Source organism: Gordionus sp. m RMFG-2023, chromosome 1, assembly GCF_954871325.1.
Source record: "Gordionus sp. m RMFG-2023 chromosome 1, tfGorSpeb1-WG-v2, whole genome shotgun sequence".
Lineage (NCBI taxonomy): Eukaryota > Metazoa > Nematomorpha > Gordioida > Chordodea > Parachordodidae > Gordionus > Gordionus sp. m RMFG-2023.
Window position 1 is genome coordinate 9,838,026 of NC_088775.1, and position 17,986 is coordinate 9,856,011.

Consider the following 17,986-nt stretch of genomic DNA (forward strand, 5'->3'; position numbering starts at 1 on the left):
AAAAATAAAAAATTAAAATGTGTTATAATCCAATTCCAAATAAGTCATATATTTTTCGAAGCGATTTCCTAGTCATGCTTCCAGCAGTTTCTAATTTTCAAATAAATTGTAATAATTTGTCGAATTAATTTTTAAACATTTTTAAAAAAAAAAAAAAAATTGTTGAGGGTAGGTATACATGTTATATAATCGTTAAATCAAAATCGATTAAATGATGACAAAATATTATAACAAAAAAAAGTAATTAATTCAACAAATATTTTCCTTTGCTTAAAAAAAAAGCAAACCGCTTTGGAAAAAAATGACCTTGCTTTGGAAGTTAAATCCTTCATTGTGGCGGCGATTTGTGTTAAACGACTCGATTTTTAAAAAACGAATAACCCTATATTTTAGCCAAAATATGTTATGCTAACTTCGAGATTTCGTTAATAGATGTCCAAATTTTTCTGCCATCAGTGAGCAAAATCTCCGAGCTTGCGTAATATTTTTGGCTAAATGGGTAACCGTTTTTAAAAATCGAGCCGTTTAACAACATTAGCGGCTCATCATAAAACATGTTTCAATATATAAGAGACTAACTATGAATTTCTGATAAATTTGTTCGTAATTTGTTTTTAGTACTTATTATATATATTCTATTTGAAAAATTAATAAAATTGAAGACTAGTTCAGAGTAGAAATCTTCTATTGCCCTTCACTACCGGCCCCTCAGCCGGGTAACAGCTAAAAAATTTTAATTGGGCCGGGCAAAAAAATTGACGGACCAGTCTAGCAAAAGTAGAGTTACCCGGCCGTTAATAGAGAATAAAAAAAAAATTTACTAAAAATTGTTTCTAAAATAATATTTTTTTTCATTTTGTTTATAATTTGAATGAACAAATAAATGACTTGCTATTATAATCATTCACGATTCCATTTTCATAAATTTTGTGTTTATGGCTTTAATAAGAAAATAATGAAACCTAAATCCTCATCATTGTTAGTTTATAGGATATATTTCTGGATTTTAAAATCACCGGGCAGAGAAACCCTGGTAAAAAATTGTACCCGGCCAAGGCAGGATAAAAAAAAACTAAATCCCAAACTGGCCGGGCCTAAAAATCTTGCTATTTGCAATCTCTAATATAGCGCCAAATTGTAAAAACTTTCCAGGAACAGGAATATATTTTCCTGTAAGATTAGATTTAGAAGTTAAAAAAAATTGACTTTCAAAAATGATTTAAAATTGAGTGATTTCGATAATATCCCTATGGAAAAAAAATATACAATTAATAACTTAACTTAACTGTACTTTATTTATTTTTTATTATTCAAATTGAAATGAAAGTCGAATCAAAATATTTATTATTTTTTAAATATATTCACTGGCCTTTAATATACAACCATGATTTTTGGCATACTCTAAATATATATATTAAGAATTTACTCTAGGGAACCATAAATTGGGAACGTTTAAATAATCGAAAATCATATATAAAATTTAATAATTTTTTTTTTAGAAAACCCGAAATCTAAAACGTCGAAAGAAGGGGAAAAATTGTATGCAAATATTCCTCAGGGTAGCCACATATTATAAAGGCTTCAAAACTGTTAAAATTTTTTAATGTACCTAAATATCGCAAATTATTATATATCAGTATATTTTTGGATCGCGGCGATTTATAAAAAACACTGTTTTGGTGTATTTTTTACATAATTCGCCGAGAATTCGGGCTAACTTGAATGCAATGATAAATGCCAGAAGAAGAAAATGATTAGAAAGGCAATGGTTATATGTATTTTTTAGGGAATATTATATTTTTTTAAGATTGTCATATATCATGATTACTCATATAATTAAATTCTTAGAATTTTTCCCTTTTTTTTCAAGGATTTAAGAGAAAAAAAATTGTATGATTTGCTTTTGTTCATATTATTAATTATTAATTGTATTGTAGAGTTAATAATGTAAGTATAAGTTAGTTTTATCCTGTAAGTATATTTAATTAATTAATAAATATAATATTGAAAAAAAACGGATTAGAAGAACTTGATGTCAAGACATATCATCTTATATGACATTTAAATTCAATTTAAAGTAATTACTTAAAAAATATATATTACCTACATATAATAAATTTAATTAACTATTTTTTTTTCACAAATCTTATTTCAGGTAAGATTTAATTTAATCCGATCCAACCTATTTATCAGAGCAAAGTTACCATTTTCGCGGCCCGGCCCGGATTTTTTTAAAATATATTATATTTTTTAAATTTTTTTATAGATAATAATGGCGATTCAAAAATATTTTGTTTTAAAATATATGGCCCGGCTAAGCCCGGATATAAAAAAATTTCTAGGTCCGGCCCGACTCGGGTATATTTAAAAAAATTAAAATACCACCCTGCTCGTGCAGGTCTCTGCTATTTATAAAGCCCAATAGATTAAGGTGAAATAAAATAAAGTATTTCCCTATAATAAATATATAGAATAAATTGAGGTTTTGACACCTATTATTTCTAAAAATAATAATTTGCTTATATCCAAATTTAATTAATTTTTTTTTCACTTATAAATTTACTTTTTAAAAATATTTTTCTCACTGCTTTAATAAAAAAATATATATATAAGTAGAGATTAGAGAATAACCAGAATAGTGTATTAAGGGATAGAAATTGATTGATGAATGATAAAAATCCATTATAAGTTTTTTTTTTAAAAGTAAACAATTTAATGTTTAATATTGGTATAATATTCTAGTTCTAGTATACACTGTTATAAATAACGAGAGTTAATGTAAAATGAGGGCGAAAGTTGAATCATTAATCAATAATATTTCGAAAGGATATCTTTTCACTCATTATTTATTTATCATGAACTCAAATATTTATAAATTAAATTTAAAATAAATGGGTTTTATAATTTGAACCACAGACCATTGACGCATCTCTTGGCTCAGAGAGAATTTTTGCACAAGAAGAGAATATTTTGAGAAGCTTTGTTTTACAAACCCCCTCCTAGCTCGGTCTTCGGCAGGGACTGGTCTATGAAAAATATAATTAAGGATTTTTTGGTTTAAAATATTTTTGTAGAAATTGACATACATTTCATAATAGAAAAATAGCGAAACATTAAATATATGGTTTGTGGTATTTGGTAACTGAGTATAGTTGCTTATTAATTCTTCAATCAGTTTTACAAACTATAAAAAAAAATGAGAGTTATAAGAAAAATAAAATCCATAGCGTCAGGCCTAACCCTCCTGCATTCACAGTTAGCACGAATTCGCAGCAAAGTATATAAAAATACAGAATATTTTGAATACTATTCGCACTAAATGCGAATGCAGGATTGAGCCTAAAGTTACCCACATTTTTAGAATCACTGATATTAAAATTTATACCAATAGGTATAGGGATAAAATTGGCACCATATGTAATGTCTTGATTATTAGTGTATCAATCCGTTTCACTACCTGTAAACAAAAGCCGATTTATAAGTTCATAATTATGAAGGCTTGAAGTTGGTAAAACTTTCGAGAACACGAATTCTGGTTTAAACCATTATTGCTATATAATTTTTTAGTTTGTTGTCGATTAAATCCGATTGATGTATAAAGAAACAAATTATTAACAAATAAAGATTGCTAAAATTGACATCACGAGTCACGACAGATATAAATATTTAATTTATTAAAATAAGAGTCCTGCAAGCCCGGACCAAAGCTATCCTGCTGATGCTGGCCGTGCAGTATAAATTCTTTAAAAAATATACCTGGGCCAGGCCAAAAATTATAAAACCTGGGGAGGGCTGAATATTTTATAATTCGACTTATCATGTCATAGGCGCAGTCAGGATTTTGCTAAGAGGGAAGGGCATTAATCACGAAATTTTAATTTGTCATTTATCCAACAATTTATAGTCAAAATTTACTAAACTAAAAGAAAAATAGAAGTAGTTACGATTTAAACAATTACAGTGTAATATAATAACCATATTCAACTAATATTACAAAGAATTTTTATATACATTATCAAATTAATTATTAAAAAAAAGCATTTTAATTTATTATTTCCTTATATGCTATACTCAATTAGGTAAATAAAAAAGTTACCAATTTAGAGATTAATTATTTTTATTTTTAATCTAGCAAACACAACATTCAAAACAAAAATACATTTCGCCAAAAATGAACAAAAATGTAGTTTTAAGAATTAAATGAAAAATAATCTTCATTTTAGAAATAAAAAAGTTAATGTTAAAAACGTGAAATACAGAATTTATATTTTTTAAAACGAATATTTTATTTAAACTTTGGGGTTGAAATTTATTTTTATACACCTGGACCGGGCTGAGTTTTAAAAATAATACGGGACGGGTAGGAAATATAAAACCCCGGATCGGTCTAGCAATTGGTACCTCTACCTTTTCAGGCTTCTGATTAAATCAATATAATTTGTTTTTATTATTTCAGATATTTCGGTATAACTATCAGAGTTTGTTTATTTTTATCAATCAGTGTAATTAAAAAAATATATAATCTGGCTAAAAGGGGGCCATTGAATTAATTATAAAGGAAAGCTGAAACCATAAACAATAATCTGACATCTTCAAAATAAAATTGTTAGGCAACAGTGAATATGAAAAGGGTTAGGTTATATTTCCACCCTCAAGGGCTGAGATTGAGTGATTAAAATTAATTCTAGTGATAATTGATTCCTATTCCATACCTAAAAATAGAAAAGGCAGTTCATTCCTTACTTATGAGGAGGAAGAGTCACGCCCAAAGCATAGGTTCCTTGGGGAGCGTCCCTCCTAAAAAGGGGATACGATATACAATTTGACAAGTGACTAACAGAAAGAGATTATAAACCAATATTCAAAATGATAAAATAAATAAATATCGAATGTCAAAGAAAAAGGAGTCACAGGCATGAATAATCAGCATTTCATGATGTGTGGATGAAATTTTAAGCATATATTAGATTTCCGCATACAGTTTGGTTAAGAAAGATGATAATTTATATGTCTGATCTACAATTCATTAGATACAGAATCAGAGAAATAATTTTTTTTTAAAGTATAATTTATATTAGAGGTTGCCTCAAGGTGGTCGTGAACATCTTTAGTTCGCCCTAACCAGTATTAATCTTTTATGAAGGGAAATGGAATATATTTGCCTATTTGCTTAACTCCAGGCTCGATCTTTAAAAATTTTTTTTTCTATTAAGAATATTTATTTAACTTATATTGACAAAAATTTAGATTCTTCCTACTCTGAATTATTCCATTTATATTACCATATTGCTTTATTTTTTTAATTTTTCTGGATCTAATCTTCCAATTTTTTATAAATATTTTCTTGACTATTCCCACCGCCTTGTGTAAACGTGAAAATATAAATTACTAATACCTAAAGAAATGAAAGATAAATTTATTTTTAGTTAAGGAACAATATTTATTTAAAATATTAAATATTGAAGATATTATTAATATTTTTTTATGCATTATTTACACTACACCTAATTTGTTTATTTACACTTATTCATTTTTTAGGCAAATTAATTGACGCTATTTTATTTCAATATTATATTGTACAATTATAAATATAATTTGTTTTTTTTATTAATCAAAAATTAAATTTTATATTAAAATACATTTAAAAATATGAATTAGATTAGGTTGGGATAAAGATGCCTTGAGTGTTACAAAAAAATCTGCTTGTTATTTGTATAGAACTTATCGCTAATGACTATTAGAAGAAATACAAATATATAACTATATGCACTGAGTTTCAATTGGACTGATACCCTTTTTGTTTAAGCAATAAATCTGCTATTTCTATAAATAATTGAAAAATTTATAGATTGGGAGAGATATAAAATGTTTACTAAAAATTTTATCAAATTCTATTAACAGGGTCCAAAGTTATGCACCTTAAAGGTTGGACAAACAAAATTTGAACTCTCCAACATGTAAAAATTTACTTTTTATTCATTAAACTTTACAATTCGATAAAAACATGAGAACATCAACATTTAAAATTAATTTGAGTCAAATGTTGTACTAGCAATCGATTGGCTACAGCTTGTTTTATTCTCATTGAAACTGCAACGTATACTCTATCATTTTGCAGATTCATTAGCTGAGATTACTGTAAACAGCTTTCAACCGTGAACTTTATGAAATTAATTAACCTCAGAATATTTTCGTAGTAGTTGTTTGACATAATAGACTTGGGCTTGTTTATTTTTTAATTTTCAGCGGAGCTTTTTGTGGATACGATGCACTGAAATTTGCCAAATACCATTTTGTCAGGATACTTGACGAATTGTTCTGGGGTAAAGTTCGGTCTTCTTGGCTCAATAGGAGCGTTTTAACATAACCAAAATTTTCCGTAGTACGAGCTGCCCGTGATCTACCACCACCATACCGTTTTCCTACTAACCCGGTAGCATTAATTTTTGCAATCAATCGATTCAAGTTTTCTATAGACCAGTCTTTGTTAGAAAATTTCTTCCAAAACCTGTTTTTAGAATTTAAATGAAATTTGCAGGAAACATTGATAATTTATCCCTCTCTTATTCCATCTAATAGTATTAAATTATTAGAATTGACAAATTTATTGCTAAAAAAAATGGTATTTTTACAATTGGAACATAGTGTATTTAACAAATGAAAGAATGATTTTTTAACAAACGAATGAATGATTTATTAAAAAGCGAATGAATTGGAAAAGCTAGAAAAAGTTATTAGGGACGTGTAACTCATCCAATTTAAATTTTGGCGAAAAAATAAAAATATTACAGTTTATTTATCGACCAAGTTGTAAGGGCCCAACATTTTGACTCAGAGAAATGATATCTCCCGGAAGAGAAGGAGGGGAAGAAAAATTACGGATATTATATTTGTATATGAAATTTAATGTTAATGATTTTTGAGATTTTACCGAAAATTTTAATGAGTCAAATAAACGAGATGCCTCACTCTTTGTACCTATTGGAAGGACCAAAAAAAATGCAAGTACAATATTAGCAATGCTGAATTAGAGCTGTTTTTAGTTCCCTTGATCGGAAAAGCTCTCCACTTAAAATCTTGAAATGCTCTGCACTTCGGAAAAATAAATCATTGAATGACTTAGACTTGCGCCAGATACAAGGTCCCAGACGCGTAGCCAGGATAAATAATTTATAAAATGTTTTCATCTTTTTTTATATCTATTCTTATTTATGCATTATATTATAATACCATATAATGTATTTCATTTTTTAACTGCTAATTTTTCTTATCCAAATTGGAAAAATATATATATATGTATCAGAAGAAATTTTTAATAAGTTAAAATTAAATACCTTTTTAAATTAATCAAATTCTTTATCGAATATAACATTAATTTAGGATAATTCATTTATATGATAAATCTGGGTAGGACAAATATATCAGGTAGTATTGTTAAACGGCCTGATTAAGATTTTAATCAAAATAATATTATGTAAGACAGGAGATTTCTTTCATAGATGGCAGAAAGGTGTGTTCTCTATTTGCCAAATCTTGAGGCTTACATAATATTATTTTGGCTAAGATCGTAATCGGAAAAATCGAACCGAACCGAACTTTTAACAACACCATTATCAGGAATGCCATCACAATAATGTTACACCCTTTCCGGTAGTTGTTGATGCGTTACACCATAGATATACTTACAAAATTCCAGAATTTTAACAGAAACTTTATTTATTTATTTATATCACTTTTATAGGAAAAGTTTAAAATCGTCATTCCAAACTTATATTAGGCGGTAGAAATAGAAACATTAACATAATATTAAAATGATAATATTGTTAGGGTTTTCAAGAAAATTAACAATTATGATTATTTTTCAAGATAGAAGATTATAATCCTTAACTAAGATTTTAGAAATATATAAGCAATATATTTCTTTTAATATATTAAGACTAACCTTAGTTCACCTCAGGCTTATATTAATACCAAGTCAGGTGTGGTGAAACTAAGCAAATATTTTCAATATGTTTTTCTATTTTATAAAAAAAATTATTTTAGTATTGGGCTCGGATCAAATTAATATTCATTATAGGTTTTAAAAAAAAGATAAAGTAAATTTTTATTTTTTTAGTTTACTAAACCGAAATTTAAAACGAAAAAACATTGATTAGATATATTCCTGGGATTCCCAAAATGAAAATACATAGAAAAAGGAAAACGAAGATAAAATGCAATATAATAAATTTTATTAATTATACATATATTTATAATATATTTTGGCGGCAATGTCTTATTTTTTCAACTTTAAATCATTTTTTGAGCGCGTTTTTCAAATTCAAATATATAATGTGACCGAAAATGTATTCCAGCATGTTTATAATAGCTATATTAGGAATTGTAGATAATGTTACCTTTAACTTTCGAGTCATTTTTATAATGTATGTTAAAAATTTTTGGAAAAACTAATACAAATGATGTTGAGTTCAAAAGTTCATAATTCATAGGGTAGGTATTCCCTACATTTCCGGTAAAATCAGATTTTTTAAATTATAAAAACGCGCTCAAAAAATTATTTAAAGTTGAAAAATAACACATTGCTGGAAAAAATAGATTGATGTTAACATATATAATTATTAACCTTTTTTGATAAATAATTATTTGTAATTACTGAGGAGAACCTAAAAAAGAAAATGAATGACCTATTATATTATACAGTGTTGTACAGATTTAATTTAAAACATTCCCATATTTTTTTAATTTATTTGAAAAGAAAATTATTTTACTTTGCAAAAATATTGATAAAATAATATATTTATATATTCTTATCAATTTTTACAAGTTAAATAATTTTATTTACAAACGAATTAAAAAATATGGAAATGTTTTAAATTAAATCTGCACAACACGATATCTAAAAAAAAATCTTTTTGATGTCTATTTGATGAAGAATACAACAAAAAAAACCCTTATTAATATTATAAATTTACAAATCTTTGAATTAACTATCTTTGAATGAAAGTAAAAAGATTGTACACGAAAATGTGTATGTAACTAATAACAGCACGTCTTTCATAATAGGTTTTGAGTAATTGTTAAAAAGTGATTACTTTGTTCTATCTATATGCAGAAAGTACGATATAGTTTTGGTAAAAGAATACTAGATATAGCTGTTTCTTATCTAGCCAAATATCAGATAGAACGGCTATCTAGATTCAATACTAAAAATAGCACTAATCGAAATTACAAAATTTATGATGATTTGGAGAATTAAGAGCAATTATCCAATTATATTTTTCACTCCTACTATTAAGTAAGAGATTAATAGAGTTATGATTTATAAAGAAAACAAAAAAAAGAATTGAAATGGTTTTTACACTTTTCAATAATAATTTTTTTTTAAAATTATAATTGAATATTTTCCCCTTGTCATTTTTTGAAAACTATAATGATCGGGAAGCGTTATAATTATGACTAAATTTTTATTTTATAGGCAAAAAGTATTATATGTATAGAATAGTAGGGGGAGACCGGAGTTACAGCGAGCTCCTAAAGACAAACCTCAATAAAATTTGATGTAATTTATAATTTGATATTATTTTAAAAAAATTCTATCGTTTTATTTTCTTCTTATTTATTTTAATTAATTTTGTTTCCTTCATTTTATTGTTTTTATCTGATAAATGATATGTTAATTATACTGATATATTCAAAAAAGGGAACAATATTTTAAGTCGGAATACTTAGTCTAGATTCGACTTATGCTATTTGAACTAGGATGCCCTATTGGTTTAAGTATTTAGTGACTTTGTTATTTTCAAATTTTTTTTTGTTTTTTAATCATTTCAAAATTTTTTTTTAAACTGTTAAGCTCAGCTGGTTGTTTAGTATTAAGCAGAAACAGGACCCACCTGAAGGACTTAAGGATTCATGATTTATGAAGCAGTTTGATTGATGAATTACAATTTAAGAACTTTGTTGCAAAAGAGTATCCTTCCTTAGTATGAGCCTGGAAGTCTTTAGATCTAATTATTGTAGGCCTTTAGCTATATTCCATTTTTATAAAAATAGCATAATAAGTTACAAAATATTTTCCTAAACCCGGTGCAAGTCCATATCCGATAATTTAATATTTTATTTGATGAAAATAAACAATATTTATATATTTTAGGCAATCATTTTGTTGCATATTATTAGAAGAAAATTGCAATATTTTTTAAGTTACAACTGTTTTAAATAATCTAGATTTAAATGAAAAATTTTTAGGGCCAAGTCTGGCTTAGACCCATTAAATATTTTTTTCAAAAACTCAGGCCCCGCTTAGGCCTGCTAGAAAATATAATATTAGGCTCAAGGGTCGGGTTGGCCTATGGGGCACGGACTGGCCCAGTCCACGAAGGTCTCTGATTTGAATAGCGACTTTTGATATTTTTTAAAACGATAATATATGTTAATTATAGCAAGAAAGTTGTCAATTTTTACAGACAATTTAAATGTCTACCTCATCCTTCATGTCCAGGGTTGCCAGGTCACAATTTTTTCATGAAGTTGATATCTACCGAATTCAACTCATGTACTACATTTTTCCAAATTTAATATATCCCAAAATTTATCATAAAATCCCACATTAAATTTTTTTAAAAAAATTATGTTTTAAAATTATTCCAATGATAAAAGTTTGTATAATAAAATTACATTTTTATAAGAATATTTAAATAATAATAATATCCTTTGAGACGATTAATTAATAAAGTCATTAAAAGATTAAAAAACATTTTTTTTGAAAAATTTTATTAATATATTTTTGTTTTAATAGAATGTAATAAATAAGGAAAAATGATTTTTTTGACCCGGATTTATTAAGGCAAATAGAAATTTAAATTGTATAAATATTTGAAAAACCAAATCCGTAAATTAGTATTTTTCTTTAGACTGTGCTCTTAGCTTCTTTTTTAACTCTGCCAAAGACAGGGAAAAGTGGGAGTGGATTGGGGGGGGGGGGATTAGGATAGAAACACACCAATTTTTTTTATATTGGCTACAAATTGGCTAATTTTTATCAGGCAGCCCTGCTCATGCCGTTAAAATGTAGATATCGCAAAGATGATCCAAAAATGCTTGATGCTTATTTATTATGTATAATTTTTTTTTTAAATATAAGGGATTCTTATTAGATAGCACCGGCACCGTTAATATTCAATCCATAAATCTGAATATGATTTATACGAGGCTAAAAAAAATATCTTAAGACGTGTCCTGGTTGGTACCTTTTTCGTTTAGATGTCTATTCAGATTATTTTTAAACTAGGGCCCCAATCTTATTCTGTTTTGTTTTAAGTGTGTAAACTAATTCCTAATAGTTCTATTTCTTAAAATTCTTTGAGGAAGTTATATAGACGCCTAAACAGATTTCTGTTAGAAATAAGACGAGTCAAGATCTTAGCTGTCATTTGATTTTTCCAAAAGTCCGGCTAATAAATTGAAAATTGTCATTTAAATAATATCGAACTATTTAAATCGATTCTTAACCCAAGAATCCGTTTAAATATTATAAAAAAAATCAATATTTTATTTATACCTTTTCATAGAGGCATTAATAACATAAAATCTGCTAGCGATACTAAAATAATTAAAAATATTTTGTTTTTAATTACCAACAAAAATTAGTTATAAATTAATAATTATAAACTGATAGTAATTATATATAATTAGTATAAAAATATTACTTCATTTTATATTTCATAATTGTAGGCGGGTTACAAACTACTAAAATACGTCTAATAATTATTTAAGCTCCATCAAGACTTATGATATATTAGCGATACCTATCAGCAGATATATAATTTACCTTTATTTAGTAAACACCGATATCTCATTCTCAACTATGAAAATGCATTAGGAGAATTGGCTAAAGTTCCAATAACAATTAAACTGAAAATTTAATTTATAGAATTTTTTTTTACCACGCACAGGTCTACCTACCCATTTTATTTAACTTTGACTTATTTCTTTTATTTATATATATATATATAATTCATATAATTTTTTTCTATATTTGAATCTTTTAAGATATTTAAACATTTTTTTGAAAATTCGCAACTTTACTACCTTAGCGATAAAATTACTTTATTAAATAGTGAGTTTATTAGTAAAATAAAAAAAAATGCAGATTTCTTAAGGAAAACTCAATATATTAAAAAATTTATATATTTTTTTTGTTGTTTCCTTGTGTTATTATATTTATAGAGTTCGTAAAGCAAATGTAAAATATTGAAGTAAAAACTCACACCCGAAGGCCGTAATTTTTAAAACATTGGACACCTAATATCCTGGTCATTAATTTATATACTCAAATAATTTTTAAATTTGGTAAATTTAATCTAATCCGATCCAAATGTAGAATGTGAACAAAAAAATTGAATAAAATTTTGGATGATTATTCAAGGAAATTTATAAATGTAAACAGGTTAAAAAATTTTCGCCATCCTTTTTGCCATCCTTTTCGCCATCATTTTGAATAAATTTTATTTTAATTACCTTTTATTATAAAAAGGAGTAAAAAGGAAATGTAATGTTTAATATCATTTTATTATTTCACAGGTATAGTAATATATAAATTGTAACATAAATTTATTAATTAAATCTAAACATAAAAAAAAATTGCTTGTAATTTATGATATAGCCATATAGTAGAAAAATTATGTAATTAAGTTGTAAAAATTAACGTAGTATTATAATGTCAGATAATTCAATTTTATATTAATTCTCAGAATTAAATTTACTTTTATTACATAACAGTTTATTCAGTATTATACATTAATAAATTTATATTTGATTTTGCCTAAATGTTTTCCATATTAAGGCTCCTGCAATAATGACTTTTAATATTTTTCAAAAGTACGCAAATAATAGGTAAAATTTATAATGACTGTGCGATGTGATGCAATAAATTAAATCATTATAGATTATAAATTTTACCTCATATTTTCCTGCTTTTGAAAAATGCATAACCATGCGTATTGCATAGGTGATGAGCGCTTACTATAAATGAGGGTTTAAGGCTTCAAAAAGGGTTTCTTCCTTTTTATAAATTTACTCACCCGAAATTATTTTTAGCTCGCTGCCTCAATTTTCTTAGTTTTACATAATTCTTCTCTAATAATTTCCTCTTTTTTTTACTATTCTGATCCTCCTATTAGCTAATAATAAAAAAAAGGTGGCCTATAATAAATAAATAAATTGTATAACAAAGTGTTTGATCATACATTAAACAATACCAGAAAGAAAGAAGAAAAGAAATGTATTAATATATATGTATATAAATTATAATAAAATTTGTATTATAATATAAAATGAATCTTACCCTGCATTCACAGTTAGTGCGAATTCGGGGCTCGGCGAAGTATAAAAAATATGCACGAATTCGCTAGCTGAGTATATAAAATGCGGTATTTTTTTTATACTTAGCCGCGAATTCGCACTAACTGTGAATGAAGGGTTAGATGATAATTGAAAACATTCGGTCGACAGTCTATAATCGTTCAAAATTTAACATCGAGATCGAAAGTCATAAGTTAGAATAATAAAATCCATTAGGGAGTTTGAACATTAATTTTTATATAAAGAAGGATACACCTAATTAAAAAAATAAATTTATAAATTGAGGGGGGGGGATATTATATTTTTTCTTAGCCTCTCTAGGGTCCTTTTTAATTTCAAAAATAAAATTAAAATTTAGACCTCATTTAATTTATAATAAATAGTAAAGTAAATTAGAGATTGGAAAAAATAAATCTAATAATTAAAGGGTTTTATTATCAGATATAGCAAATAATAATAATTAATGGCCGAGCCATGTTTATATTTTTTTAAATAAACCCAGGCCGGGCCTAAATTTTTTTTAAAAAATAACTGGGACAGGTCATGTATTTTAAAACCAATTTTTAAATCGTCATTATAGCTATAAAAATTAAAAATATATAATATATTTTAAAAAAATCCGGGCCGGGCCTTGCCTTACAATTGTACCTTTGCAGGTCTATAATGTGCACAAAAAAATTATAGGCAGCTATTCTTTAAAAAAAAGAATAATAATAAAAGATAATAATTTATATTATACTTCTCAATTTAATCAGACAATCTCTAGTCATTGAATTTGATTTATTGCAAATCTTATATCCTTCGAAATATTTTCAATTTTGTACAGCCAAGCTTCTTATTAATATTCCAAAAAAGTTGCCTTTCTCAGCTCTAATCAAAGCCTGTACTTCTACTTTCCACTCATGTTTGAGCACCATCATAGCTTTGCTCAGTAAAAATTCGAGGAATAGATTCATGGAACTATTTTTGCATATTGCATTTTTTTTAATATCAAAACCAGTTGTGTTACCATATATCTTTTTAACAAAACTATTGCTTCTGACTTCGAATCATCATATGTACCATCAACTACATTTGAAAAACACTTGTTAAAATTAATTTTCTTCTTGAATTTTTTATGTCCATATTTTTCATGATTTCAATGAAAATATATAAATTATTATACGACAATATATCGAATAAAATTTGGATTATAATTGTTTATCTCCCTTTTTTTCTTCATTTTTTAAAATATACAATTTGTAGACAGGTTTCGAGTTTACAATTAGTTTAATAATGAACTATATCAAAGCTTTTCTTTATATAGATAATATTTAGCCCACCATGTCTCTAATATTATCTGCCCATTTATCATCTCTATATTATGGTAAGCATTTTTACCTATCTGGTTAATATTTTTGGGCATATTTGAAATTGGAAAAATAATTTTATAAGACAATAATTCTTTTGGTAAAATTCAAATTTTAAGAAGTAGTTGCTCTGGATACGCCCTTCGATGTAGAGGCCACTGTAACAATCCCAGAATTAACCTTATTAAATATATATATATACAAAGTCATGTAGGGTAGAGTTTCATCCCTGCCCGGGACTCGATAATATCATCAATTTAATATAGGCTCGTAATAATGTATTTAAAAAATGAAGAGACTAATATAATTGAATAATACCCCCTCCCCCACTTTTCGTGATTGTGGTCACTAGCTGATCATTCAATATCAAGCATCGTTTATTATTCAGTTTTTAACCGAATAATATGGACTGTTTAATTTTATAATATTTTATGATTATCATTTCTAGATCATAAAATAATAACCAGAAATTTCTCTTTACATTAATTTTCCAAAGGCCATCATGTTCCTGCTTTTATCGAAAGTTACATTGGCTTACATATTACCCAGAGCAGTAGGAAATAAAGGCTCTTTTAACAATAGCTTCTTTATAAGTATATATTAAAAATTGATAGTTTTGGTAACTTCTCTGATTGAGACTTTTCACCTGGCACAGTGATTGTTTTGTTATCAGGATGGTTTCACTGCAAAATGATTGGTGGCCGAACTTCTTTTAGATAAGTTAGACAAGGCAATATTCACAAAATTTAATATTTATATTAAAATTCCTTTTACAGATTTTTTAAACAATTATATTAATATTTAATTCAAAAAATAAAATTAGAATATTATTATCTCTGTTTCTTTTGTCTGTAAGGATAAAAAAGATATATTTAAAACGTCCTTCTCTTGTTATAATAATTTATAATATACAAATAACCAAAATATAATCTTTTGTAAAAAAAAATAATTTTCTTGAAACTATTGGTAATATTTAAAAAAAATTAATAGCCATAACAGCCGATATGTAAATCACAATAAAATATAGAATTAAACATTATATGATGATTTACAATGTTAATCAAAATATCGTTCATAAATGAAAATTTAACCTACTTTGCGATGTGCCAATTCTTCAATAATTTGTTCTGAATGTGAATTAAATCTCGATATATATTAAATGAAACTAGTCCATTCAATCGATTTTAAGATGTCGTACTTTTGAGATAGGTTATTACTCTCCATGAAGATCCTTATTTGTACTTGGTTTGGTTTACAAAATATACAGTATATATTGGGGAAAACGAAATTATATTTTAGTGTGCAATGCTTTAATTTTTTTAAAAAAAATAAACATATTTTTATTTTAAAATATATATAATCATATTCCAATTATAAACTATAATGTAATAAAAATATACTCATTCTATTAAAACAAAACTGGGACTACAAGCCAAAAAACATAATAATTATAGTAATTTAAATATTTTGTTTCTTTTGGAAGATTTTCTACTAAAATTAATCTTTCATGCCAAGATTTAAATTCTGAAATTAATAGGCTTTCAGATACATTTATATCTTCTAAATAAAATTTAGCTAAATATTTAATTTTTTCATTGTCAAGATATAAAATATTCTCAAAGGGATATATAGTTAATCGTATTTGTAATTTGGATGGAGCCATTTGACAAATCACAAATCGCTCATAGATTTGAGTCAAAAATATAACTTAAAAGTAGAATAAAAACGGTTATTAGAGTAATCTCAATTGAGTCTACATTAATATTGCAACCATTTGCTTGTCTAGGTACAAGTCTAGACTTGTGAATCTCAAAATCATATAATTTCACTTTCGCCTAAACAATCACATAAATCTCTTAAAATGGTCGATATAATATATTAGTTATCTAAATTGTAATATAATAATATTCGCAATTCTCAAATCTTCAGCCAAATCAATATTATATATTTCTGAAAAATATTGCATAAAATTGTTGTGTAATTAAATAATTTATTAATAAATTCCAATGCAAAAATAATCGGCCGTCGTATTGATACTAATTATTTATCTCCTTCATATAAAATATCTGGTTGAGTCATTCCATTTATCTCCTTCAGATAAAATATCTGGTTGAGTCATTCCATTTAGCTCCTTCAGATAAAATATCTGGTTCAGCCATTCTACCATTTCTCCAAAGGCATTAAAAATAGGCTCTTCTAGAAAATGATAACCGCTTGGTGTCGAAGGTTCTATCTTATCAGCCACACCTTTTACATTTTCTTTCTTCTTGTAGCAAAAGAAGTCTCAGAAATAATCCTTCCAACAAACTCTGCCTCTTTGGATATCTTAAAATTCCACACCCTAGAATTGTTGCCTAATCATTATTAGTAAAGATAAATTAAATAGAATTTTTTTTCTGGTTTACAAAATAATCCTATATCCACATTTTTGTTTAAAAAAATGTAAGAAAATATACTTTAAAATTTGGTGATAGAATATTAATATAAAGAGAAGAAAATTTAAAATAAAATTTTAACTTTTTGATAAATTAAAAATAGAAAATAGCCTATTTAAAATAAAATACTTTGCAATTCACCCTGGCTACCGGCCTGAACTATTTCAAACATCTTATTTAAAGCTGATGAGCGGTTATTTTTCCAAATTATAATAATTATATTATGAAATCTCTAAAGGTGTTCCTTGTAACCACCCATTTAGATAACTTCATCTTGAATAAAATCTTATTATGTTCAATATATTGATTGATACTGATCATAATCCTAATTTGACTAAATCACAAACATTCCAAAGTTTACACTGTAATTTTCAAATTTATTTAGTTTTATTGAATTCCGGGATTTATTTTAAAACGAATTACATTTTTTCAAAAATATTCTTATTCTTATTTGAGTTATCAGAGGTCAGGCTCTCATATCTTTTTGAAATGCTGAAAAGTCACTATTTTAGTGGTATATAACAACCCTTATTTTTTAAATTCCTCAACAGACATATATAAGTTATATATATATTTTTAATATGTGATAAATTAATTTTTGTAAAATTTTTAAGCTAAATAAAAATAATCAAAGATTTAAAGAAAATATTTTATTATTGTCAAATTAATTCCCCTTTAAAAATTAAATTTATTAGTAAAAAAAAATCCAATTTTTTTTTGCTCACAGTATTGATTCAAAAAAAAAATTACCGACATATAATTTAATAAAATTATGTATTTTTTAAACATTCATTCGTCTAATGAAAGAATGATAAATATATTTTTTAGAAAATAAAATTA

General features: G+C 25.8%; 1 protein-coding gene across 2 annotated transcripts in view; it reads right to left on the reverse strand.

Moving 5' to 3' along the window:
• Positions 1-15,882, reverse strand: part of LOC135931259 (uncharacterized) — a 58,583-nt gene extending 42,701 nt beyond the window's left edge. Inside the window, exon 1 of one of the 2 annotated variants that reach the window (XM_065468238.1) lies at positions 15,807-15,882. The gene's annotated coding sequence lies outside the window, so the exon portion shown is untranslated. Of the gene's footprint in view, positions 1-6,179; positions 6,197-15,806 lie in introns of those variants that run through there. The other variant, XM_065468236.1, reaches the window with a different exon arrangement.
• Positions 15,883-17,986: the final 2,104 nt, after the last annotated feature.